The 27,882-nt window shown below is 38.2% G+C and overlaps 1 pseudogene; it reads right to left on the bottom strand.

Moving 5' to 3' along the window:
• Positions 1 to 17,632: 17,632 nt before the first annotated feature.
• Positions 17,633 to 23,321, bottom strand: LOC134361239 (inactive serine/threonine-protein kinase TEX14-like; annotated as a pseudogene).
• Between the last annotated feature and the right edge of the window lie 4,561 nt (positions 23,322 to 27,882).

The following is a 27,882-nucleotide window of genomic DNA, read 5'->3' as shown; positions in this document are numbered from 1 at the left end:
ATCTTGATTAAAGGGTAGTTTGTGTTCTTAAATGATCAACTGTAGAAGAAAAAATAATTTGTAAGGGATAATTTTGTTCTCACTGAGTTAAAATTATATAGCATGAGATAAGATTGCTGCACACAAGAAGAACAAAGAATTCTGTAATAGTAACTATGGGTTAGCGATACATAATTCTGAAATATACTCTGTGTCACACATGTCAGCAAAATGACTATTAATAGCCAAATGCCATAGGGATTTTTTATTATCTCTAAACTAAGCTTTATTTTGTTTGTTTGTTTTTTAAATAAAACTAATTAAGTTCCCTGACAAGTAGTTTCATGAGACGTGCACCCGAACTAATCAAGCTTGTTTTCTTAGGGATTTATGACTTATGGTTGATTGACTTTGTAACTGAATTATATACTAATCTTCTAGGGTTGTAACTCCTGATATATTTGGCTTTACAATATTCCTTTAACCAGGTAATATCTTTAGGAATGTGTTCAGAAACTCTTGTTACCTCCAGAGCACAGATCTAAAGTAACCTCAGTGTTGCAACAATACTGAACATAATAATAGAAATGCTTCTGATGTAAGAGGAAGCCCTACTAGGGCAATGCCACAATACATATGGGCCACAACCATCATTAGACTCTCAGCTATTCAAAAGCAGATATTATAGCTACATACAATCCATAGTGCATTGAGTGAATGTGTAAGTTTCAATACAAACCTTTTTGGACCCAAAGTTATGGTATAAAAGTAGCTTGATAATTAACAGCAGCAAATTACTTAGGGTTTCCAGCTATTGAAAAGGTAAATATTTTACACAGTATCATCTTGATCCTCCATATGCAGAAGCGATGGAAAGCTGTTATCTAAACCAAGAATTTTATAATAAAAATGCCCCAATTTAAAAAACATACAATCTGGATTTTTCCTTCCTTTTACATTGTAAAAGTGAACTAAATTTAAAATCATCTAAAAGATTACATTTTAAATTATGTTCTGCATACTATTTCCCTCTAGTAGTCCTCTCTATTAAAGTCTGATTTTGTGCTGTCCTGTGGAATATCAGCATTTTTTCACATGGATCACCAATTATAAACTCGACAGAGATTAGGTAGGTTATAGTTGTGTGTAGTTCTCTCGGGGATGTAATTAAGCTCTCAATTCAAGCCTGGCTCTCTGTTGCCTAGGCCTGCTCCTTTATTTTTAGCACTGAAGAGTCCTTATTCTCTTGCTTCCACATTTCACCATCACTCCTACTCCCAGTACCCATCTAAAATATTACCATCACTTCCATCTCAGTGAAAGAAAAATAAGGCCTGTTCTATCCAGCTGCACACATTAGGTCCAAGCTAAAATTCCCTACTCTCAGTTACAAAAACCCTGACCTGGTAATCAATCTTCTGGATACAGCTCAAAGATCTGTAGCTAAATTAGTGTGGGGTTTTTTTTAGGGAAAAAAGTAATTTAGCTCTCTGGAAAATAAGTGTCCCTCCAGTATTTTCAAGATTCTTTCAGACAAGCGAGAGACAAACAACTCTGATTGAAAAAAAAAAAAATGAAATATAAAATTGATTTCACTTTTTCTTATTGCAAGTTAAAGATTTGATAGATATTTGTGTATCATTAAGAAACAGAATAGCTGAGTATATGTACTTCCAGTGAAGAGTAAACAGATTAAAGTTTCCTGCTGTTTCAGTTTCTAGATCTATGAAGAGATTTTCCAACAGGCAGCCTAGCCAGCCATCACCAATAATCACGTAATTCAGAACACATATCCATGCAACAAGCACACATATGCATGCACACACACGCACGCACAGCCAGTGAGAACTATCAGCCATGCCACTTAACCATTTTCTTTTTGAAAAATTGTGGTAAAATATACATAACAGAAAATTCACCATTTTTGCTATTTTTAAGTATAACTATTTGCTTTGATAGGCTTTTATCTCTATGATCCAAGTTGTCGGGGGCTTACAGTTTTTGACTTATAAGTATGAAAGTAGCATATAAGCTCTCTGAGCTGAGTTATAAGTACTGTCCCCCTTTTCTGATGAATGCTGAGAAGCTGTATGCAGAAACACAAGGCAAGTAAATGGTCACAGCAAACTCACACAAATCATGATCTTAACCAACACAAAAATTCACTAATGATTAGGGGAAGATACAAGCAAACAGTAAGCACAGATGCTGCTGCATCAAAGCATTGATCTCTTGAAGGGATCTAAGCCATCAAAAACAGCTTCAAAAGAAACCCCTTGTTTCTGTCCTGAGACGTTTGGTTTCAGAGTAAAACGAAATTTAATGATGTGTGCAGTACAACGCAGAGAAAAGCAAGCTGCTCAGAATCGGGCTTCTTGGTGTTTATACTTTATTATTCACTCAGGTAGAGAGCCTACATGACTAATGTTTGTTCTTCAATCAACTGTATCCCCATAAGGCTACAATTCCAAGTTTATTTATAATAAGCAACCTAGACCAGATATATTCTACTAGAAGTCATTCTTAGATAACAAATTCCTTGGTTATCCCAGTACTAGGAAAAGGCATCACAGTGTTTACAAGGAGGTCTAGTGAAAGTAATTCAACAGTGCCCCTGAGGAGCAAACAGCAGGTCACAGAGCCACTGCCAACACTTTTCTTCCCATGGTATCACATGGAAGTCGCATCTGTACTCTGGCATCAGATTCTCTGAGTTCGAATCTACCTCTACTGCTTATTAGCTCTATGACTAAGGGCAAGTTGCATAATTTCTGAAAGTCTTAGTGTTTCATTTGTGATGTGAGATTGATATTTAGTCCATAAAGTTATTCATGATTAAATAAGCCAATCTCATAAGATCCCTTATCCCTTTTATTTTGTCAGATATACACACAAACAATAATTTTCTAGATACAACAGAATAAAAGTTCTGTTTTTTTTCTCAAATATATCCCCCCTCTCATAAGATAGTGACTGATGGATTGTCAGGCACTTGTTAAAATTTTCTTGCCTGTATGAATGAGTGTCGAGAGCCATCGTACTATAAGGAATGATGTGGGAGCCTGAGGAGTGATACCGCTTGTTCTGCAGGCTACAGGGGGGTCCCATGTGTGTGGCACGGCTCCGTGGAATTTCTTGTTTGTTCACCTTTGGTTGCTTGACAAGGCTTCCCAGAATTAAACAGCCTAAACTTTTGGCTTAGTATGGCTTTGAGAAATTCCCTGGAATTTCTCAAAGGACATGTTAAAATACATCAAAATTAACTGGTTTATTTAAAAGACATTGTCAGTACTAAAGGTGTTTTAGATGCATGTTGCTGGTATGGGTTGGCTCGATTTAATTTTGTTATTGATCTTTCTTGTTAGTGATGTGTGCATGAACCCATGGTGGCTGTGGTCACGCTCTTGTACGTGTGGAATGAAGTTATTATGTTGGATTTCTATCCACACCCCCCAGGGAGGTGGTGGGTCTGAGTGCAGTGGTGTTTACAATTATTTGATCGTTAACCAGTTACAGATTTCTTTATTTTCCCCATTCCCACAGTTTCACTTGATTTACCAAGAGCATGTTCTTTCCTTAGTAATAATAAGAACGACATAGTGTGTTTTCGTTAGCTTGAGTAGGATCATTTAATTTTTCACTTTGTTCCTTGTACTGTTCCCAGAGTCAATTGGCAAGGAAACATAAAGTTTTACTATAGAGATAAATAGGTAAAATAGTAGAGCTATATAAAAAGGTTTTGATATTAATAGATTTTTGTTTAGATTAAAGTGTAATTGTTCTTAATAGTAGTACAAAATATAATAGAACATTATAATCAAGTTTCATTATATAAAATCATGGTATAGACATTGTGATTTTGGTTAAGAATTAGAATAATTAATATAAATCATCAAACATTAAATTGATAAATATAAGTAAGACTTAATAGGAATTTAGAATATAAGTTTATGTGTAAGATTAAAAGGTTAAGAATTGTGATTCAGACCAAAAGTCTGACGTTTTAAAGCCAAGCCTACTGCTATTGTAGTTTCCTGGCCACAAGCCACAGGCTTTGGGGTGACCTATTAATGCATGAGTGGGTGTTTTTATCACAGCAGGAGTGCTTTGGAACATTCTGATTTTTCTTTTTCTATAGAGATGAAATAAAAAATGTTTTGATTAAAAGATAAATCATCATGTAAAAGGTTAATTAAAAAATATAAATAAAGCAAGATTCTTGTGGTTGGTGTCCACACTTGCACTAGACATCTGTGGTCGATCTCTTCCTTTTCACTGAGTCCACACCACCTATTCAGGTCCAATGAATCCTGTGGAGCTGGTCTCCGACAAATGAGTAAATGAATGAATGAATGAGTGCATGAATGAATACAGCTTAGGGACCGTACTCCATCCCTTTTTCTGGGTTGCTTGGCAAGAATATCTACCTTGTAGTTAAAAATTTATCATGTCCATATTATATAAGTATATATCAAAAACATCTTTATTTACATAATGGTATATTATTTTGCAACTTTTTTCAATCTTAAATTTTTTGAATTCATCCGTCTTGATATATGATTTATGATTTATATATATCATAAATATAAATATATGCACATAGATATATAATATATGAAAAAAATGAATTTTGTGTATTCTAGTGGATAGATAATGGCATTATATCTACATTTTCTCTATTATAGGAATACTATTATGATCATCTTTGAACATGTATCTTTGTGCATGTGTGCAAATGGTTCAGTAAGGTATATACCAAAAAAGTGGAATTATTGGATACCAGAGGATTTTTGTTCTCGGTTTTTCTGTGTATTGCCACTAAATTGTTATGAAAATCCACTTCCACAAACAATGTTTGTAAATTTTCTCATATCACATAATTGTCACCACTTGATATCATAAGACTTCTTAAATATTTCACAATCTGATTGGAGAAAAATATTTTGCCACATTCTGTTGTTTTGTATCTTCTTAATTATTAGTAAAGTCGAGTGACTCTGTCATTATTACTGGTCATTAAAGCTTTTTTTTTTCCCCCTCTGTGTATTACCTGTTCACATCATTTGCCAGATTGTCTATTGGATTTTATATCTATTCTTTATCAATTTGTATGTGCATTGCTGAGTTCTGAACACCAAACTTTTTTATTATTACTTGTTCTGTATATTTTTTCACTCTACCTTATTTTTGACTTTGTTTATGTTGTCTTTGCTTTGTAGATCTTTTAAACTTAGTGTAGTAAAATTAATAAGCTGCAGTATTATGACATAGGCTTTTTAATGTCATATTAAGGAAAACCTTCATTATTTTAGTGCCATAAAGACATCATCCTATAAAGCTAAAGCAGTAATAGGTTTTTATTATTGTTTTAATTTTTAACAATGTGAAAATTACAAGTTTATTTCTGTTACTTTAATTTGCATTTGCCCAACTACTGCTAAAAAAAAAAAAAAAGTTATGTATGTATTTATAAAATTGTTTTGGCCCTTTAGATTTGCTCCAAAAACTTTATTCATATGTGTTCTTTTACTATGGGTTGTATTGTTTTCTTTTCTGGTCAATTTGTAAGGGCTTTTTGTACATAACATACATTAACCCTTTGTCTATTACCTGTATTGCTAATATTTTATCCATACTTTGCTTTACTATATGCTTAGCCTACTGTGTCCTTTGGCATGCCAGATTTTAAGTTTTAATGTAGTCAATATGTCTATCATTTCCTCTTATGGCATTTGAATTTCCAGTCTTGGTTTAAAAGGTTTCTTCTACTCCTATATTTTGCATATAATTACCTGTATTTCTTTCCATATTTTATATTACTTGATCCATCTACATGCTATCATTTTATGTGGCAAATTAGTCCACTTTTATTTTTCCCAGATGGATAGCCAGTTGTGTTAACACAATTCATTAAGCAATCCATCCTTTTCCTACTGAATTAAACTATTACCTTTGTCAAATGTTAACAGCTACTATAAAAATGTAAGGGTAAGCGTTAACAGAACTCTTATGTGAAACCAGTGGTTCTCTAACAGAGGTGATTCACTGTACCTCCATCCCTCACTCCACAAAAATACTTGAAAATGTCTTTGGAGATTTATGGCTGTCACAGCCTGGGATCTAGTGGATAGAAGCCGCAGAAGCTGCTAAACATCCTCCAACACACAGGACTTCCCCTCTCCCCTCAAAAAGAATTATCTCTTCTTAGAGGTTAATAGCACTAAGACTGAGAAATCCTCTCCTAGACTCAGGGCTGCCTGTATATACGATCCTGGATTTGCTTTCTTGCAACACAGCTCTCTTGGATATGAAGAATTATTATAAATGTGAAATATTCAGATTGTACCTAGTTATCATCATTGTCAATAGTGAAATGTCTCATTAATGAACTGCAGCAGCAATTGGAGGAAATCAAGTTGGCAAATATTCTCAGAGAAGCTATGTGACAAGTATGAGTGAGAGATCAATCAGTAAGTATGGAATTGCTAGCTTCCCTGAATTGAAATGGTCCATGCAAGGTTCAAGGCTATTTCTTGCAACCAAAAGTGCCCCATGAGGTGAAAGGCTGGTAAGTTGAGTTTGCCAAGCTGTGATACCTCCTACTGAAGCTGCTGATTCACCGAGAGCTCTATTGCCTGTTGTATCCTAGATACAGCTAAGAAAATTAGGGACATAGTGAGTCTTGTGAATCTTTTCATAAATTCCAAACAAAGAAACAACTAATTGAGTCAGTAGTATGTCAAGTGCCTAATTGTTTCTAATTACATGATTGATCTATTTTCTTATCCTGACATCAAAAACTTATTGACCCGATTGCCTTGATTTTAGAGTATGTTCTGATACTATGCCAAGAACCCTGCTCACTATTCTCATTTTCATTGTTTTCCTAGGTATTCTCTTGCATTAATTCTTCATTTGAATATAAATTTTATTCTACCTAATTCCAAAAGAAGGAAAACAGAAAATAAAAAGAGTGTTGCAATTCTAACTAGGATTGCTTCAAATACTGGAAACAAAGTGAGCACAAGTGTTGCCAAAAGTATTATCATAAGCTGAAAAACTAACCTGATACCTCCCATCCCATAAATTAAAGATTATAATATAAATGTGCTGGACCAACTAAGAAAGCTAAGTAGCATGTCTTAAAACTATCTTTTAGTTATTGGCTTCAAATAGCTCTATGTAGATAAAATTAAATAGTCTGCTGACTGAAAATGTCACAATTATTCAAAAGTTGAAATAAAAAATGAAAAAGAGACCCTAAAGCAATTACGATTCATATAAATTACTGATGTAAACTCATCCCAATTTCAGTGACATTCTAAGCCTGAAAATCACCTGGGGAGCTGGTGAAAAATTCAGTCTGTGGTACATCTAGGAAATGATATTTTAAAAGCCATCTATTTAAATGCCAATGCAGATGGTATCAAAGCACATTTTGAGAACTGCTACATTAAATGGTCCAGTCACATTGGTTCACAGATATTGATGGTCACATATTAACATGACTCTTTGCTATAAAAATTACCTTCTGGTTTCCTAGTATTTAAATTACTATAATCAAAGGAAGTGGAAAAATCACAATGATGAACATGATGGTCTCAGCAAACATTATATTTATGTCTAATGTATTCTCCATCCATTGTACAGTAATTCTCCCTTTTTCTAATTGGCAATCCAGCCTAGATGTTCTATTTAACCACTGTATTCAATTAAGCAGAATACCTCAATCTTCAGATGCTTTGAAATGACAACAACAAAGAAATGACTCTGAGACAAGTCAGGCAGATGTTTTAACTACTTTAATTGTGTGTGTGCGCATGTGTCTGTAGTAATTTTCCTTTTCATTATAGAAAATTCTTCAAATTAAGACAATTGCTACTATTAAGCAGTAAATTTGTATACATGTGCTTTCAATCTGTAGAGACAAAACATGAAAATCACCCTAAATCCTAAGGAAGAGAAAAATTATACTATACCAACCTCCAAATTTTTATCCTTTCTGTGTTGGCAAGAGTCAGGTACCCGGCTCTTAATTCTCTTCTTTCTGTGTGTATATTTAAAGGATGTAGATATCAATGGGCAGCATTGTCACAGGAGATGGGAAGTGAATTGTTCCTATCTTTTGAGTTGTAGTCACTTCTCATTACTGTCTCTATACAGAGTGTGGGAGCACATAGGCTTGACAAAGAACAGAGAATGCACAAAAGGTAAAAGTCCTAAATGCACTTATGCAGAACGTAAGTACTAAAAACAGCATATGCTGAAAACAGCAAATAGTTTTTGCTAGATTGGATAAGAACATTAAGGTCATTTCTTATCCAGCTTTATTCCCTTCCCTTTGTTTCTCAGGATGTTTCCCAGAGATTGCCCCATAGCCAATTTCTTTTTGTTCATTTGATAAATGATTGATTAAGTTGTTGTTTCTTTTGTATTTCCTTGTCTTTACAATAAAAGCTGAAGCAAATACTGACTTAGGACTGCGTCTTGTTTCTCCCTTCTTGAGGTAGTTGTCTCAGTGCAGTCCCCCAGGCTTCTCATTGCTGTTAACTTTGGAGCTCTGAGTAATCTTTGCATCTCCATCACACAGTGAGAAGGGACAACAAAGGATGAAAGAAATGAGCACTCTAGGAACAGTGTTTGGAAGATTGTATTTTTTCTTCAGCAGCCTTTGGCCAGAGATGTTTTACAAACTATGATCTATTATTTGCAGAATAATTATCTAAATAGTTTGAACTATTTCATTCTTCGAAAGTGACACTAGCTGAAGGCTTGGTGGGTGCAAGAAAAGAGAAAGTCTGTCCTTAGCATTCTGCTCTCCATTTCTGGATTTAGAACAAGACTCTACCATCCACCAAGGGAACAGAAAAAGGGAAAAGGTTTCCACAGTCCCCATCTGCTGGTCAAATAAGAATGAGAAAAACAACTTTCCATTTAAAATCATGTCTGGCTAATGATTTCTAAATCAGCCTTTTTAATTGTCTGAGAAACACCCAAACAATTGTTACAGTCTAGTGGTAAGTTCTACTAAGGCAACGTTCATAAAACTAAAATTAAAATATTGGTTATGTCACATTCCTTGTAATATAAAAGGGGAATGGAGAGCTCTTAATAGATATCTTTCTCCTTTTTCAGTATTTTGCCCTGGTCAGAATTCTAGGGTTTGTGCCAAAGAAACAAATGGGCAGCTGTCCCTCTGTGGTATGGATATTGCTTTTCAGATGGCCAAAATATGCAGCCCATCCAAGAGTAATTTCACTCTATTTTATATTCTAGGACTTTGATTCCTAGAAAACAATGTACCAGCAAGCAGATATAGGTGGTGATGCACACTACAACACTGGTAGTGACATTTCAATGAGTAAATGTATCTATTGCAAAAAGCCACTTCATCCTTGTTCTGACCTCCCCATGGTCCCCAGAAAAAGATGCTCAGATGAAGACAGAGAGGAGGAAAATGAGGCCATGGGAGAGAAAATGATGTAATATCCCCCAAATCAGAAATATGAAATAAATATGGATACAAACTAACTGATGATAGCACCAGTATATCAGAGTTCTGCCATGTAACAAAGTTAAAAGATAAACAACAAACCAGGGAAGAACATATAGCACACTAGTGGCAGGCCAATGTCAGTGTCTTCATCACCTACAAAGTCATTATAATGGGTCCAAAAAAAAAAAAAAAACGAACACCTCAGAAGCAAAACAAAGGGTCTACATCTAAAATTCACAAATCTAGAAATCAGAGTGGCTAAGGGAACACAATAATGCAATTTTACCAGTTTAAGGAAATGAAATATCATCAAACAAAATCAAGATACCATAATTAATCTAATAGATGAGTGAAAATTAGATACCATAATTAATCAAATGTTAGTGAAAATAAATTAGCAAAAATAAATTAGTAAAAACCAGTAAAAAGAAATATTTGGTAAGTATAATGCTAGTTGCAAGAATTCTGTAATGTATTTTTTTATATGCTGCTATCGAGGGTGAAAATTATTTAACTGTTGATGGAGTTTGGATGTGTTGTCCCCTCCAAAACTCATGTGGAAATTTGTTCCCCAGTGTGGCAGTGTTGGAAACTGATTGAGTCATGGGGGCAGATCCCTCATGAATAGAGTAATGTTCTCCCTGGGGGAGCAGGGAGTAATGAGTGAGTTCTCGCTCTATTAGCTGCTGGGAGAGCTTGTTGTTTATAGGACCCTGGCACCTCCTCTCTCTCTCTTGCTTCCACTCGCCATGTGATCTGCTTGTACCCGCCAGCTGCCCACCACTTTTCCGCCATGAGTAGAAACAGCCTGAGGCCCATGCCAGATGCAGCTGTCCCAAGCCAAATAAGCCTCTCTTCTTTATAAATCACCCATTCTCAGGTATTTCTGTTATAGCAACATAAAACGGACTAAAACAACTGTATTATTCCATTTCTGTTACTTATAACAAAATACATGGACCTGGGTGATTTATAAGAAAAACAAAATTTATTGCTCACACTTTCTGAAGCTGGGAAGTCCAAAGTCCATCTGGTGGTGGCAACAGTGACCTAGAGGTCTCACATTGCAAGATGGTGGAAGCAGAGAGAGAAGAGCAGAGAGATAGACCTCCTCGTGTTCTCTCTTTTTATAGCCCTCAGAACCACATCCATGACCACCATTAAACCATCAATTTATTCCATTTACTAGGGCATGGTCCTCACAGTCTAATCACCTCTTCAAGGCCTCACCTTTCAATTACCATAATAGGGTTTCCCACCCTTTTAACAGTCACAGCAGGGGCTAAGTTTCTAATACCTAAAACTTGGGGATATAATTCAAGCTTCAGTGAGTTTTGGGGGGATGTAATTCAATCCACTACAATAACCTACATGGGTAACAGTTTAGAAATCAAGAGTTTTATAAATATTAGTAGTCTTTGACTCAGTAATCCTACTTCTTGGTATCTATACCAGGATATAATATTAAATAAGGAAAAAACAGTCACACACAAATTTATTTATCGAAGCATTATTTCTAAAAAAATTTAGAGATTAATATTTAAGAATAAGAGAGTCATTCAGTAAATGACTCTCTTATGCAGCTGTTTTTTTAAATGAAATAATAAAATGAATAGATGTTATGTATGGGCTAATATATAATAACACAGTTATTAACTGTGCTAAAAGAAACTCAAAGGAAACAAAATGAGAATGAAATACACCAAAATGCTAACAATGGCCATCTTTGCATCTCTGCAACCTAACCACAGAGGCTCCAAACTGTGCTTGTATAATGGAGACTAGACATCTGCTTCCCAAGTGATTCTGATGCAGGCAGTGCACACTTCATGGAACACTGGCTGAGAGAATAAAATCCATATTCCAATAAAACCCAAAATTCTGTGATATACAAGGCCCTTCATGACCTGGTTTCTTCTCACTTTCAGTTTCATCTCAAGCCCCTTGCCACATACTGTCAAACCATGGAAAATGTCATTCCTTAAATCAGTACTTCCTGAAGTGTGAACAAAGATCAGAATCTCTGGGGGTGATACCTAGAAGTCTAAATGTTTTTAACATGCCAGTAACTCTTGTAGGGGCCAAGGGTAAACTTCCTTTTCAACCCTGAAGTTTCATTAACAAAAATCACTGACAAATTTAGATCAATATGAAGAAAAGGCATAACTAATTTCATTATTTAATGTGGTGAGAGGGGCAAAGCACAGGGGAATCACAAAAGAGTAATGTTCCAATTTTCCACTGGGGCACAGAACTTATATACCCATCTCCATAGGGAAAGGGAAGACATGGGAATAGGAGTAAATGATTCTTACAGGGATGCAATCGGCCTGTAGAACATACAGTGGCCTGGGACAAAGTCTGTTTGGCCTGCAGAGCCGTGACTGGTAAATGATTTTCTTCAAAACACTGAATGGGACCAAAATATAAGAATGGTCTGTGACAAAAGTTAGTCCAGGTGTGTTGACAGACTCCAGTCTTCCTTCCTGTGATATGAGTTAAGTTAATGGAAACTCAGGGAAAGGATCAGAGGTAATTGTAATTGGTCTTCTTTGGCATGTCGGACTTTAGGCAAATAAGGGAATAGCTTCATCCTGTGCTTTGGAGAGTGACAGAGAATTGAGAGACAGGAAGGGATGAGGGATGTTCACAGAGACTTTGAGGCTGTTTCTTTATTCCAGCATGTCAAAGCACCGTGTTTTGGAGTGACAGCTTTCTGCACCCCAACACTTTGGTACACCAAGATGGTCAAGGAGAACCTCAGCTTGACTAAACTATGGTCCCTGACCTCCCTTTTCTTAGAGCATTTATTTTGTAAATACTTTCTCTGCCCATTTGAAATGCATGTCAATCTTCTCCCAGCCTTTTGCCAGTTTTATAGCCCAGGAAATGCCTTTTCTCAAAGTCATAGGAACCATCCCTTTCAAATGCAAACTCTGAAGGAGATAGTGCCTCTGTCTCCCAGTCTATGTAGTGGGAGGGTAGGAATCTAACTTTGGTTATGGCATCTTGCTCCAAATTGTAAAACTACCTTCTGTCATGTAGAAGATAGTTTATTTTTTCTTTGGGTAAGGCCAATTAGCAAGCACAGATGGCCTAATAGCATAGAAAAACATTTGCAAACTCAGGAATGTCTCCATGCATTAGACACATCTCATTGATGAAACCTGCCCCCCTACTTCCCCACCCCCCAACTTAAAATCCTCCTATAGTTTGCATTACCTCACCACAGTGCTTTAAAACCCTTCTGTCTTGTTTCAGTGGAGTTGATTTTAGTCTCTCCCTGCTATTTCAATAGCCTGATAAAGGCCTGTTTAACTTTGCCCAGTACAATTTTTGTTTTGATAACACTAAAATTGGAGGCTTCTGTGACCACCACATGCTGTTCCCTCTATCTGGGGGGATTTCTCTCCAGCCATATTGTTCACCTTGACAACCTGGCCAATACCTACAGACTTAGCTTAACTCTCAACTGCACAGAAAGTTTTCTCTAACCTTCTCTGATCTTCTGTACTCTTTCCTTTCAAATCCTTGATAAATGATGGTGTCTCCAGCTTATTGTGGTGTACTAGAAACAACACAGGTTTTGCAGTATCAAATACACATATCCATTTCACTACATGCCATCTTTACAAATTTAACAAAGCCTGGGTTCTCTCGGGCTTGAAACAAAAATGATAATACCTTCCTCTCAGGGTATGGTGATTGGATTAAAATGTATTCTTTTTTAAGAACCTATAATATAAACCCATGTTTTGTTTTGTTTTGGGTTGATTGAATTTTTGTTTATTAGGTATATGTATGGTTTATTTGGGAAGTGGTTCTTGTTATGAATTTTCCCTTTCTGGGTACAGAATTTTCCCTTCTGGGTACAGAATTTTTTACTTCGTTTTTGGAGCCACTGGATGGTCACTGGGGCTGTTAATCATTTGGTCCTTTCAATCTCAACCAATGGATGGACATGTGACATGCACAATGACACAAGGAGCTTGGTCCAGAGTGTAAATCAACAACATCAAGAAATCCTTGCTTAAAAATAATTTGGCTGAACTAAAGAGTCTATGCTCAGTGTTGTAGGTGATGTTCCTTCTGGTGCAAACTCTGTATCTTCTTGCCGACTAGTAGCAACAGTTGGAGGCCTCAGCTCATTCATGGTAGCACTGACCTTTCTTCAGTTCAGGTATTGGTGTGTGCATGACTCGAGTTGGTCCAAAATACTTCACAGACACCTCCACAGAATATTTCACAGACACCTCCATACAGTAATATCAAAGATGTTTTAGAGATGTCCTCTTTTCCTTTTTGAAATTGTACAAAGTAAAAATAATGCATCAACAGCTGCAAAGGGGCTATTAAAGTGACGGCTGGTCACTTTGATTGTAATAGAAAGTCAGGTAAAATAGATTCTTTAAACAATAAAAAGAAAAAGATACCAAATACAGAGATTTGAAATTAATATTACTGAAATTAATATCAGTTATTCTCATTTTTGCTCCTTTCAAATTAAGTGATAGACAACCTAAAACATACTTTTGGCAATACAGTCCTTCTTTGAAAATATTTCTACAAGGAAGCACTTATAAAATCAAATTTAAAAAAAAAAAAAACAGACATAAATGGAGTTATTCTGATCACCATGACAGTGATGGTTCCAGAGCTTTAATTACTTGTGCCGTTCCTGATCACCTTCACCCACTCGTACACTTCCACAATGGAAGCCATCCTGGAATAATTTCAACAGCACTGGTGATTTAAACATCTGTCCTAGCTTCAAAAATCTACAATTTGTTATATTTATTGATAAGGACCGTGAACCTCACTTATTTGTCAGAAAGCTCTTGCAAAGGCAAAGAGCTACACTACACAAATATAAGTATTAAGAAAACATTTCCCAAATGCATTTTTGCTTTCATCTAAGAATAAATAGTAAAGATAAAATATAAAAAATGTTTATTCCCACAGGAATAACATCTAGATCAAAAGATGGAATGAAATCCATCCTGATATAAGAATTGAATGGAAAATATTTTCCCTCAAATTCTATCTTCTTAATACCAACAGAATAGCAATAAATCTGTCCCATTCAGCCTCAACATAAAATTTGGCCTTTTGGGAGAGCATTTAGTCAGTTTGCTATTCTGCCTTTGCACAGCCTACCCATAAAAGCAGATTTCAGTACTCCAAATGACTTTCAGTTCTCTGATTCTACTGCCAGCTCTTGCAATACAACTTGAGTTTTGGGCCATGAAAGGCATTATTGTCTGCTCGAATATTTGTACTTTGGCATATCTCTTTAACAGGTGCTACCTAAGAAGAGAGACTAAGCATTATGAGGTGTTACAGGTGCAAGAGAAAAGATCACTGAAATAAAACTAACCCCTTTCATTGGAACAGATTTGACTCGGCATCTGTGACTTTGGAGATACAATTTGATTAATCTATATTTGAGCCCTTGGTTGCTGTAGCAGTTGATTTTGAGAGGCTTCCTGCTTTCACTTTTCATACAAATATGTCATTGCTTGAATGAAGAATGGAGGCTATCCCCAAGTTATTTATGCATAACAGGATTGGTTCTACTATTGTTACTCCTAAAGCTAACTGAAAAAAAAAAATGTTTTAAATTACATAAAGAAAAATTGTGGGTTATTTATTCCAAATAAAATAGTTAAAGGAATTTAAGATAGAATGCTAAAAATAATAATTTGGGTGAATCAAGTGTTCTTTTGTGAAATGAGCACAAATTTGAAAGCCACTAGAAATTGTATTGGGGCAGAAAATCACTGCTGAAATTTTTTCACTGCCTCTTATGCAAATGTTGGCTTTGTAGATCTGTTTGAAGTTTTGAATTTTCATAGCTCAAGGTAACTTTCCATTTAATAACTCACTCCAGAAAGAGCTAAAGAAAGCCTGACAAAAGACACATGGTTTATTCAGAGACTTCAGTTATTTTAAAGTGGACTTCTAAATGAAATTACTGTATTCATATATCAAGAGAAGTCACATTTGGCCATAAAAGCTATATTTTATAGTAGAAAAAATTTCATCTCAAAACAATATTTTAACATATGTTTTAAAGCATAGTTGAATCAAAAACTATATATATCACTTATAGTTTTTCCTTTAAAATTCTCTATTAAGTCCTAATAAATGTAAACATTTTATTAGGGAAAAAAAAAGCTACCAAATAATTCCCTTGCTTTAAAATTATCAGTAAATTTTTATTTCCTTTACTATAAAATAAAATTACTGCCAATGGCAAACAATTATTTTTGTGATCACACTTTACCTATTGCTCTTCCCCTTCTCTAGCTACTTTTTTTTTTATCCCATACTCAAGCATTTCCTTGACAAATTTTTTCATATTGCTTCTTATGCCTAAAATTCCCTATATGCCTCTCCTTCATCTTAATGAGTCCAGCTCATCTTTAGGTATCATCACGAGGTACCTTATTGGGGGGAGGAAGGGTAGTCTCCCTGAACATACCTTCCCCCCAATCTATCCTCATCTCACTGCACATTCCACCCAATATCCCTATAGCCCTATCTGCTCTTGTGTTCCCATTTCTGCTGTGTGTTGTTTAGAATGTCTCACTCACATGCCATGGTAATGTAATTAATTCTTTACTCTATGTTTTCTCATAAGAATCCCCGAATTCCTTGCATACAGAACCTATGCTTTGTTCATCTTTCAATTTCTAGCACCTCTCTTTGTGACTGCAGAAGGATTAACTCATTACCTCCTGAATAAATATATGAAAGGATGCTTATACAACTTGTATATAAGACATATGAAGGTTCCTTGCCCTGCACCTTCATATGTGTTGTCTGTACAAGCGACAATAAATCCTTCTCTGCCTATGTTCTGCTCTCATAAAATGATCTGCTCTAAGATAACCTCTTTAAAAGAGTTAATTTATAAGATTTTTCTGATTCTAAAAGGTTATCAATAAATGCATGGATGGCTTCTGCATTTAGGTCTTATGTTTAAAAATAAGTAAATTGCTCTGCAAAAAAATGCATATTTTTTGTGCCTGTAACTATGCCTGTGGATAAAAGTGTCTCATGATTATGGCTGATAGGATAACTAAACGTTGTTTAAATATGGAAATGTCTGCTTTTAATTATAAGTTATTGGCACTGTTGTAAAGTAAACCAGTTTTCTTAACCGAAAATCTTAGTTTAAGACCATCACATAACACAAATATCTTCTGAAGGCTTTTGTTTTATGTTGTTTCTTTATAAACATGGAAACAGGGGTGAATCTTAAATTAGGGCAGAGAAACGAGACAGAACAGCCTCAGGAGGTGAGACACAAGGGATTTTCAGCAGCATCAGAAACCTAGAAGCCAAATGTGCCATGAAATTATAAACTCTTGAGAATTCACTAAAATCTGGGAAAGGTCATTGGATAAGGATTTGGCTTAGGATGCTGTAATTTATTTGTGTGTGTGCTTGTCTGTATAAATAGTGATTTTAAGTTATAAGAAGTCATAAGATGCATATGGCTTAACTTCATCCAACTACATTTGATTACTAAATTAACATCAAGGTAACTATCTATAGAATAGCCTGTCACAGTATATTCTCAAAGATTCCAAAATATTATTAGTCATATTAGTACCAGAATTTACATACCTATAGCATAATAATTAGAAAAATACCTCAAAGATGTGTTAAATATTACAGAGTTGAAATTTTACCTTTAAGGAATAACAGAGAAAGCTAAAAGCAGACTAAATCTTTTCCTTTTTTAAGAGAATAAACAAATTTGCCTCCCACATAAAGTTTAAAAAAGTAATAAACAATATTAATTTTATTTTTTTGGTATTAAAAGTAAACATTTTATTATATAATAGGAACTTAAAGTTTTCAAAAATTTATATCAGCAAAGCTAAAAGCCATTCTGGACACAACAAGAAATTTTCACAATCGAAACTACCTATAAGTTTTCAGAAATATGACTGAAAACACATAGTTAAATGTGCTACCAGCAGACAGGTCCAAACCATTACATCCACTGTGGCAGCTGAACAAAGTGTGAGTTACAGGAACTGGAACTGCTGCCCTGATGGCAACTGAAACAGATGAGAGAAGAAAGGAGTTCACAACCAGGACACTCAAGCTCAGGCCAGGAGTCCATTTATGATCCAATTCTGGTCAGTCTAACAAGTCACTCTGATCTAGCATGATTATCCTGGGTGGTGCAAACCAACCCAGTCACTTCTAAAAACAGAGGTTTAATTTATCTTTTTATCCCTGAAAAGCTTTCTGATTTCCTTCTTTCTGGCTTGATGCTTTCTTCCTCTTTTTCCTTCTTTTCACCAACTTCTTGATCCTTGGTATTTGTTTCCCTTGCAGAATGCTTGGGAGATTCTGTAGCACCGTGCTCTCCTCAGGTGGCTGCAGCCATCTTTCCAGGTCTTCATCGAGAGCAGAGTGAGCTCTCTCTGTGTCCTCTCCTAGATCTTGACTTTCTTTGATCCAAAGCATACTGCTATCTTCTTTTTCACCATCAGTTTTGTGTTCTTCTAAGTGCCTTTGATCATGTGCAGTGATGCCTGGATCACTTGCTGGGTTCTCAGGCAACACTGCGGATGAGGCCTGCTGCTGCTTCAAGTGTTCAATTTCATCAAGTAGCTCCTGAGACGGTGGTGGTAGCTCATCAATGTGTTGCTGTGAGTGGTTCTACTAGTTCTTTAGGCAGGTTTCTTTTCTGGGTGATGAGGGGTGGTGTGTCAGACACCTTAGCAGTGCTAAGAAGAAGAGAATCCAGGCTCCTTGCTTTCTCTCAAACAGTTGTACATTGATCAGAGAGAGTTTGAATAGATTCTTGACTGTTCCAGCAAGAGGTAAAACCTATTTTAATCTGAAATGTGATACTTTCAAGGCAGTCTTTTTGCCGTCTGGCAGCTGAAGAAATTGACCCTGGGCTGAGCGGAGTGCTGACACTAGTAGGTGCATGAATTATTTTGGGTATTTTGCATGGGTCTTCCTTAAAAGGGCTGTCTTGTTCATAGGAGATACTGGACAGGTCTTGAATGTCTGTCAGTGATATGTCTTTCCCTTTCAGCTCCTTTGGGGACTCCTTCAATGTCTCTTCTTATCCACCTTCACTACTTCATATAGGTTGGAACTGAGATCTGGTCAAAATCTCAGCATTCTTTCCAAGGGTTTTTCTCAGTTGGAACTTTTCCTCACCAGAGCCTTGAGGTTGGGCAAATGCACCTTGAATTCCTTCCAAGTCCTTTTCTGTGGGACTTGAAGTCTTGTCTCTAGAGCTAAGTTTTCTTGAGCAGTCAAGGAGTAAAAATATTCATGGTCGAGTTAAAAATTCATTTGTTATATCCTCAGAAGACTCTGATGAACAAGGTGATTGCACGGACTGATTGCTGTAAGATTTCTCAGTGACCAAAGATGCATCAGAACTTGCTTGAAAGGCTTCACCATGCTCTGGCTGCTCATTTTCTCTAGGAGCCAGGTTCCTGATACTGGTGCAGCTTTGAGTCTCGGACTGTCTGCCATGCTGGTTGCTGTCACAGTCACTGTTGTCTGTTTTGTCAGACTTGCCAATTCCGTCCTGGATCTTTATTTTCCCTTTGGTGCTCTACAACTTGCTGCCAATCCGTGTTCCCAGGGCCCCTAACAGGGGACTGTAACAGGGGATCAGGCTCATTTTCAGCCTCCCTCTCTAAAGCCAAACTACTCAGAGGATACCAAGGAGGTACTGGGAGCTGCCCAGTAGCTGCTTTCTCTGCCATTTCTTTCATCTCATTTTCCATTTTAAGTGCACCTCTCCAACATTTTCATTATTTCTTGACTCTGCATTAAAGATTTCAGAAGACACAGATTCCACACTGATCCTAGCAGAGTCCTGGCAAGGGCTGAAAGACCCAGGAGGTCCCTGTACATGGCTTGACACAGTGAAGTGTGAACTATTTAGGGGTGTGACTTTGGCTTGGGCACTGGACTCTCTAGGCCTTCCTTGGCTACTGGTATTTTGGTTCCTGCTCCTTTCTAACTTTCCTTGGCTCCTTGAGTAGGCTGAAATTGTTCACCTATGTTCTGTAGTCCAGGGCCACAAAGACCTGGCACTTGATGTCTTGTCTCTAACTGATCCCCAATGCTTTCTTCAGAGACTTGAGTGAAAGGGGTGAAAGGTTTCCAGCCACAGCCACTTCTTTTCCTGGACCTTTTGCCAAAATGCCCCCCTTTAAAGTCTTTCACTGTCTTGGAAAGCTTACTAGGGTTGGACAATTGCTGCTGGTGTCTGGCTGCCAGACAGGAGGAGTGTAACTGGAAGCTGGAGCGTCCAGGGCTGAACATGAGTTGCAGATGTTTACAGACTCTATTGGAGTAGCCTATAAATATCTGTGCTTCACCTGCTCCTTCTGCATCATCTCAAGCTTTTCTACTTTTCTTGGGCATTCCTCAGCAAATCGGTATTCTGGTACTCTAACATTTGTGAAATCTTTAGATTCAGCACACACCTACTGATGTACTCCTCAGTCATGGGCCTGTTGCTCACGTCACCCTTGGCTTCTCTTGTTGGTTCAAGTAGGCTGAGTGAACTAAGTGAACAATTTTGCCAGTCCCAGTCCTCAAAGGAGAGCTCTGTGTCAGCTTCTGAAGAGCTCTCATCCTTACCACAAAAAGAGCATGCCTCTCTCTCCATCTTCTCCAACTCTTCCTCCCTGGACCTCAGTTCACCCTCCCAGTTTGCTCTAACCCCTCTAGAGATGAAACAGCTCCTGGGGCCTCTTCCTCTTTCTCATCTCCCATGCTTAGGCAGCCCAGTAGATTTCATTGATTTCAAAGCTGCCGAGGCTTACCTGACCTGAGCTGGGGTTGCTGGTCTTTTCTGCCACAAATGGAGCAAGAGAAGGAGCGTCTTGATTCCGAGTCTCCTTGGCTATCAGACTCAGATCTGGGGCCTGAGGGTCTGGTGTTTTCAATGGGAGAAGAGTGACCCCTTGGTGAATGAGTCTGACTGCCTGTGATAGAGTTTGGTTGTGTTGTCCCCTCAGGGACACCCCCTCAGTGTTGTCACAGCTGCCCTTGGGAACCAGCTCCCAGCATTCTAGCTGCTCTGGCTGGAGTAGCCCCAAGTGTGGTTCTTGCAGCAACCCTGGAGAGTAGAGGCCTGAAACCTTGGTGGCGTCCACATTGTGTTAAGTCTGCAGGCCAGCAGGACATGAGATCAGGGACAGAGCCACCACAGAAGCCATCTACTAGAGCAATGCTGAGCAGGAACGTGGGGTCAGAGCTCCCACAGAGAGTCCCCACAAGGGAAATGTCTAGTAGAGCCAAGACAGCAGGGCTGCCACCAGGACACCAGAACTGCAGGGCCACTGGTAACATGCAACGCAGGCCTGGAAAAGCCACAGGCACCAGCACAGCCCACTGTACTGTGCCTGGCAGACCTGTGGGAATGAGGCTGCCTGATGCTTTGGAGGCCCAGATACCCAATTGTGCCCAGGATGCAGGACTTGGAGTCAAAGAAGATTATTTTGGAGCTTTAAGACTTAATGTCTGCCCTGCTGGGTTTCGGACTTGTTTGGGGCCCGTTTCTCCTTTCTTCTGTTCTATACCTCCCTTTTGGAATGAGAATGTGTACCCAATGTCTGTTCCACCATTGTATCTTGGCAGTAGATAAATTTGGTTTTTATTTTTACAGATTCACAGCTGTTTACTTTTCATCTCAGATGACACTTTGGACTTTTAAGTTGGTGCTGGAACAAGGTAAGACTTTTGGGACTGTTGGGATGGAATGATTGTATTTTGTATGTGAGAGTGATGAGTTTTGGGGGCCAGGAGTAGAATGATGGAGTTTGGATGTGTCGTCCCCTCCAAAACTCATGTGGAAATTTGATCCCTAATGTGGCAGTGTTGGAAACTGATTGGGTCATGGGGGTGGATCCCTCATGAATGGATTAATGCTCTCCCTGGGGGAGGAGGGAGTAATGAGTGAGTCCTTGCTCTGTTAGTTCCTGCGAGAGCTGGTTGTTTAAAAAGACCCTGGCACCTCCTCTCTCTCGTTTCCCCTCTCTTGCTTCCTCTCACTATGTGATCTGCTCATGCTGACTGGCAGCCTGCTATTTTCAGCCATGAATAGAAGCAGCCTGAGGCCCGTGCCAGATGCAGTTGTCCCAGAATCATAAGCCAAATAAATCTCTATTCTTTATAAACTACCCAGTCTCAGGTAATTCTGTTATAGCAACACAAAATGGACTAATACAGTCTGTTTCCTTTAGCTTTTTGATTCCCAAGTCAGGGGTCTCTTTGGAATGTTCTGAAATCAGTCCTAATAGACATTGACATCAGGATGGAGTTCATATCTCTGTACTCTCAGACTCTCAGTTGGCTGAGTTCTCTGGGCTCCAGTAAAATCCATTAAGTCATCCTTAAGAATATATAGGATATCTTGAAGGTTGAGAGTTTGGTCTTTCTGCTTGACCTGGATGCCTGACTTAACAATATCATCGTAAGGCTTCAGAAGCTTGAAATCAGCTTCTAAATTATTTCCCAAGACTTTGGCTTCTTTAATAACTGAGCCATCTAAGTCATTCCAGGGTATGCTGTCTGTTAAAATCTCCTGTATGATCACAGAAAAGCTGTAGATGTCTCACTTCATGGTGGCTGCCCTCTCCAGTGAGGCCCAGTTGTACAGCTGGGTGGGGAAGGGTACAATTGGTCAGCCTTGCTTCCCCTGTGGAGACAATGTGGATGGCATAGGGGCTGAAGAGCAGTGGATAAAGCCCCACAAATGTAGGTATCTCAGGGCATTGGAGATCTGAAGCAGTAGGTGCACAGTCACCTCCATGTGCAGCACTGGAAACTGGAGGACACTGAACAACTGCAATGCACTCATACACCAGATGAGGTGCCAACTGCAATGCACTCATACACCGGATGAGGTCCTGGGAAAGGCACACAGCCATCAGCTGCAGCAGGTGGGGGTTCCGCAGCTTGCTGCTATGCTCCTGCTTAGCAGTTAACAAGTCGGCCAGTCACAGCCTGCAGCAGTGAGGTGGGGAGGGAGATTGAGCTCCTTCACTATGACCCTGCTCCCGTTCCACACCAGGTTGGTCATGACCATGTAGGGGCCACTGAGGAAAGAGAAGGTGGGCTCATTGTCAGCATGAATCACTTCCTTTTCTCCAGTTACCGGAAGAGATCCTAGATAGGCGAGCTGCATGCCCCCTGTGAGATAAAACCTCCCAAGGCCAAAGCAATAGATTTTGGGCAGAAATGACTTCAGCTTTTGGCAGTCATTTAGGAGAGGCATTAAGGTTTCCCTGCATGAGGTCCCCATACCAAGGAAGTCTGCAGATGAGCTGATGAGAAGAGTCGGTCTTCTTCAGGAGGTCATGAGAGAAGGTGTGGATGCTGGCCTGCATGTGGGAGGTCCAGTGCTGTATGAACTCCACCATCAGGTGCTGTGCTCCTTCCTGGCTGTCAAGGCCCAGCTCTGCAGATTTCAACCCTTCTCATGATGGAGTCTCAGGTCACCCCCTGCATCCAACAGTTTGCTGAGTATCTTCTGATTGCCTGAAAATGCTGCTGCGTGGACAGGGGTGCTCCCATCAAAGCAGCAGTGATTTGGATCTGATCCATAATCCACCAGAACATCAACTAATTTCATAAGGCCTAATAATGCTGCAACAAAAAGTGCTGTCTGGCCCAAGGAGTTAACTTCATCAACACAAATTCCTTTCCTAAGAATTTTCTTCACTTTCACATATGTTCCCTTGTTTGACATATGATGAAGCTGAGCTTCCAAGGAGTCACTTCTTAATGTACCAAGTGGAACAGGACAGGGGATTGGAAGATAGACAGTCCCAGACATCGTTTCCAGCTACTTCTTAAACCAGGTGGGTCATGAAGCTGTAACGGTCTCAGAAACCTCCATTCTTGATTCATGGAAAGGCGTGGGTGGGGTGGGGGTGGGACGCAGAGCGCTTCCCTCCGCGGCGGGGGCCCGGCTCGCAATCCCTCACCAGGGCGGGAAAGGAGAGGGGGACAGGCAGAGGGGACAGCTGACGAGAAGAGCCAAGAGACTGAAACCTTATAATGGGCATGCAAATCAATCCTTATATGACTGTTCCCTGGACTTTTCACTCCAAAAAACCGGAAACTGGCCGTTACCAGTTACTCGTTACAGTTAACGTGTGCACGCGTTGCTGTCACTACCCGCCTCGAGGAGATCATTCCTGCTAATGTCTCTAACACTTCACCCATCAGGCCAGGGCAGAGGTGAGGAAATGTGGTGTGTGGGCCACACTGGGTCTACCCTCCGTCATGTGGTCTCCATCCATCTTTTTACTGTCAGGATGTACATTTGATGGGGAAATGCTAAATGGGATTTGGAGGAATCACAACGGAAATGCTGCCGAAGTGTGAAATAGTGTGAAATTTTACATGCTTCTGCAGAGTGGCAAAGCCCAAAGCCGCATGCAGCAAGCAAGAATATTTTTAGTTGTACCATCATTTTCACAATAATTTGCACCAATATTATCACTTTATTCCAGTATAATTAACAACCACTAACACATGTTAATAGTGTTTTCATATACGGTACGCTATATTTTATTTATAGATAATTTAAAATAAACAGCTATTCCTTGTGGCAGAAAAGTTTTTTTTAAACACATTTTACTTTATTGAGTTAATCTATGAAATACACATGGCCCATTTTCATATGGTTATATAACAGATTAGTAAACTTCTGTACCAAAAAAAAAAAAAAATCAGTATTTTGAAATCAATTTAATACAGTATGGAATTTAAAGGAAAAACAGCCGTAGTAATTCCTACATAGGACAAAGATCCTCTTCATATTAAATAATAGGACATATGCCCACTACAATATGGATTAACCTGTCATACATTGCTTTTCTTGTAACTGTTTCTGTTTGGTGCATTTGATTTGACCAGTTCATGATGTGTCAAGACGAATCATGTTATAGTGGTACTCTTGTGAGAACGCATAAATTCTAGGGTGTTTATATCATTTTGCATCAGTGCTAAGCTTGAGTTTTTATATTACATTTTATGGGACCTGATTTTCTCCAGATTTCTTGAACTCCCTTATTGTAATGAGATGACGTTTTGCCAAATAACTTGAGTCATATACAACCAAAAGCAATTAAGAAAAATGGATACACACACATACGTGCATATGTATCTCCAGCTATTTGAGGCACCAAATGTTCCCCTTCAGAAAACTTATACACCAGGCTCTTCAGTAGTAGCCTATTCCATTTCTTCACTTTAATCAATGGCCCAGCAGTGAAGTTAATAGTCAATTGACACGCTAATCACTATACAGTCTTGTAGCTATTGTTGATATACATAATTATGTGATTAGTTTTTAAAAATCTTTGTATAATTCTCAACAAGACAAACATTCCAGTTTATATTCCGGGAAAATAGACTTGCAGTAGTATCTATTTTTGACATGATGAAAAATCCCATTAAAATACATATATCCTATGATATTTCAATTAAGCATTCCATTAATAGAGAATTTAATTATTTTCCTTCCCTCCCCCCATATCTTCTCTAAACCTAGTGGCATAAAACTGCTACTTTACAGACAGATTATCTGGGCTGACTATATACCATCTGATTAATATAGTCAAAATTCCTGTAGATAGAGTGGGCAAGGAAGTTACCTAGCAGAAAATTGCATTCATCTGGCAGAGTGTGCTACTATACACAATGTCCACTGTATGCTGATACCGTGCTATGAGCTGCAGGAGGCTCTCAATAGGAACCAACATGGATGCTGGTTTTGGAGCTGTCTGGTAATGGAGAGATGAGATCATCTGCAATGCTACCTATTACAAGAAGGATCTGGAGGTGGGCTGGGGAGAGCCACCGCAGTTCAGCAAAGATAAGAGACAGCATCAACCTGGCAGGACCTGATAAGAAGAACCACAATAACCTTGATTTCTCAAATGTTGTTTCATGTGGAAGGGTTTTAAAGTTTCAGAGAAGGAAATTGTTATCCTTCTTCTAATTATAATCATTTATGTACTTGCAAGTCTTCCAGTGCAGTAGCAAAGAAGGTCTTATTTTGCTATTATATGCCTATGCTGATATTTTTGTCATTTGTGTATTTTTATTAGTAGTGTATTTTGTTTAAAAAATTTATTTGCTGGACATTTTATTTTTAAAAATACAGAGCTAAACGTTAAAAGGTTTCTGAAAAACATAGTTTTGTAAAGTTTCATGCCTATTTGGGCATTTTCATAGTTTTGACATGCTCTGGTATCCTAAGAAGTATGACAGATTGTGCTGTCCCTGTTTTTGTTCTTTGTACCTCATTTTGGTAAGTAAACTGCTATGATTTCTGCCAAACACCTGTGAGCAGTTCACAAGCTGCATATTTTAATTTTGATATATATATAAAGGTAAAAAATTATAGCCTCCTGGACCTTCTTTTTTTTAGTCAAGTTAAGCCTGAATATTATGTTTTTTTATTCCACAAAGTGGTAAAACTATTTAATCATCACTACATGCTACAAATATGAAATAATAGCCCAGGTAATTAGGTACAAAGAAATTTTGTCAAATGTAAAAGGAAGTTTTTATAAACTGTTTTGTTTTAGGTTTGGATGGCAATTATACAAAATGAGTCTCTAGTTTGCATCTAACATATTTACATGGCCCTGGGTTGTAATAATTTTCATTAATTTATCTAGAATTTAATATCTTGTTTTCATCAAAATTTATTTGTTTTGTTTTGTTTTGAAGAAATCAGTCTTCAGAAGGCTAAGTTAAGGGGAGGATTATTGTAAAGATTTAAGTCAGGTAACAAGACAGCATTCTCACTGAAATACAACAAATGTTTGGGAGTCATAGAGAATTGAGTTGGATGTCAATTTTGCTTTTTTTTGTTTTTGTTTTTGTTTTGTGACCGGTAAGGGGATTGGAACCCTTGGCTTGGTGTCACCTGCACCGCGCTCAGCCAGTGAGCGCACCGGCCATCCCTATATAGGATCCGAACCTGCGGCCTCGGCGCTCCCACTGCGCGCTGCACTCTCCCGAGTGAGCCACAGGTTCGGCCCTTAATTTTTTTTTTTGCTTTGGGAGCTTTTAAATTTTTTTATAAATATTTCCCAATTCCTTTTTTTTTTTCCCCTTAATTTTATTTTGTCGATATACAATGTGGTTGATTATTGTGATCCATTACCGAAACCCCCCTCCCTCCTCCCTCTCCCCCCTCCCACCCAACAATGTCCTTTCTGTATGCTTGTCCTATCAACTTCAAGGAATTGTAGCTGTTATGTCTTCTTCCCCCCCCGGTTTTTTTTGGGGGGGGTGCATTTATTTATTTATTTTTAGCTCCCACCAATAAATGAGAACATGTGGTATTTCTCTTTCTGTGCCTGACTTGTTTCACTTAATATAATTCTCTCAAGGTCCATCCATGTTGTTGCAAATGGCAGTATTTCATTCGTTTTTATAGCTGAGTAGTATTCCATTGTGTAGATGTACCACATTTTCCATATCCACTCATCCGATGATGGGCATTTGGGCTGGTTCCAACTCTTGGCTATTGTAAAGAGTGCTGCGATAAACATTGGGAAACAGGTATACCTTCGACTTGATGATTTCCATTCCTCTGGGTATATTCCCAACAGTGGGATAGCTGGGTCGTATGGTAGATCTATCTGCAATTGTTTGAGGAACCTCCATACCATTTTCCATAGAGGCTGCACCATTTTGTAGTCCCACCAACAATGTATGAGAGTTCCTTTTTCTCCGCAACCTCGCCAGCATTTATTGTTTAGAGTCGGCCCTTAATTTTGGTTTCAAGTTTTCTTAGCTAGCTTGGGCTGCCATACAAGAATAAAATGGACTAAGTGGCTTAAAAAACAAATTTATTTCTCACAGTTCTGGGGTCTGGGAAGTCCAAGATCAATGTGACAGCTGATTTGATTCCTGGTGAGGATTCTCTTCCTGGCTTGCAGACAGCCACCTTCTCATTGTGTCCTCACGTGGTAAACAGAGAGGATTTCTACTCTTTTCTTTTCTGATAAGGACACTAATTGCATTTTGCCTCGCCCCCCATCAAGATCTCAACTAAACCTAATCAACTCCCCAAAACCGCATCTCCAAATACCATCACATTGGGGTAAGGGTTTCAATGTATGAATTTTGGGGAGACACAAATATTCAATTTGTAACACAAGGCATCTCTAGGAACAGGAGTTTGAAGATGTTGATTACAGAACTTAGCTATTACTGTGACTCAGCAACATTTCACATCTGCTTCTTTTTGCCCCAATACTAAATGTCTATTCCCCAGCAGATAATAAATGAGTTGGTTTCTCTCTAGTTTTTCAATAACTCTACTCAAGAATGTGTCAGATGTTCTCTGGTTAGTGCCTCTTAGAGCA

This window comes from Cynocephalus volans, chromosome 12 (genome assembly GCF_027409185.1).
Source record: "Cynocephalus volans isolate mCynVol1 chromosome 12, mCynVol1.pri, whole genome shotgun sequence".
NCBI classification, from domain to species: domain Eukaryota; kingdom Metazoa; phylum Chordata; class Mammalia; order Dermoptera; family Cynocephalidae; genus Cynocephalus; species Cynocephalus volans.
This window is presented reverse-complemented; position numbering and strand designations above follow the sequence as displayed.